This window comes from Chrysochloris asiatica, unplaced genomic scaffold, assembly GCF_000296735.1.
Source record: "Chrysochloris asiatica unplaced genomic scaffold, ChrAsi1.0 scaffold00081, whole genome shotgun sequence".
Classification (NCBI taxonomy): domain Eukaryota; kingdom Metazoa; phylum Chordata; class Mammalia; order Afrosoricida; family Chrysochloridae; genus Chrysochloris; species Chrysochloris asiatica.
In genome coordinates this window covers 235,831-236,761 of record NW_006408599.1, presented here as the reverse complement: position 1 = coordinate 236,761, position 931 = coordinate 235,831, and positions in this window count along the sequence as shown.

The following is a 931-nucleotide window of genomic DNA, read 5'->3' as shown; positions in this document are numbered from 1 at the left end:
TTCTGGTTTTCTGATTCCAGATCTTTGCACATTTTGTTGTAATATTTGGCTTTATCTTCTCGAGCTGATCTTTGAAATTTTCTGTTCAGCTCTTGTATCTCCTCATTTCTTCCATTTGCTTTAGCATTTCTATGTTGGAGAGCAAGTTTCAGTGTCTCTTCTGACATCCATTTTGACCTTTTCTTTCTTTGGTCTTGTATAATTCTATCATACCTCCAGTATCATTTCTATTACCAAGGTCATATTTCCCAACTCAATGACACCTAACAGCAATATATGTCAACCACCGCTCAACTGTCAGTTTGTCATACTGTGGTAACTTCCATGTTGCTGTGATGCTGGAAATTATGTCACCAGTATTTTAAATAACAGCAGGGTCACATGTAGTGGACAGGTTTCAGTGGAGTTTCCAGACTAAGACAGACTAGGAAGAAGGAGAGGTGAACTACTCTGAATGTTAAACTACAGAAAACCTTATGAATAGCAGCAAAACACTGTCAGATATAGTGCAAGAAATTGAAAACATAATGAATAGCAACAGAATATTGTCAAATAAAATACCAGAAGACTCATCTTTCAGGTATTCAAAATACAACTGGTAAACGCTGCCTCCTCAAAGTAGAGTTGACTGTGATGATGCAAATGAAATCAAGCATTCAATAAAGTTGAACAGCAGAAAATGAGGAAAAACAGTTGCAAACATCCATTAGTAATTGGAACACAAGATATACAAAGAATGGATCTAGAAAAACTGAGGGCTGTCAAAACTCAAAATGAGAAGAAATAGCTGAATGTATCCATTAATAATCAGAACGTGAAACATAAGAAATATGTATGAACCTAGGAAATTTAGAAATTGTCAAAAATGAAATGGAATGCATAAAGGTCAATATCCTAGGTATTGTTGTTGTTATGTGCCGTGGAGTCGGTT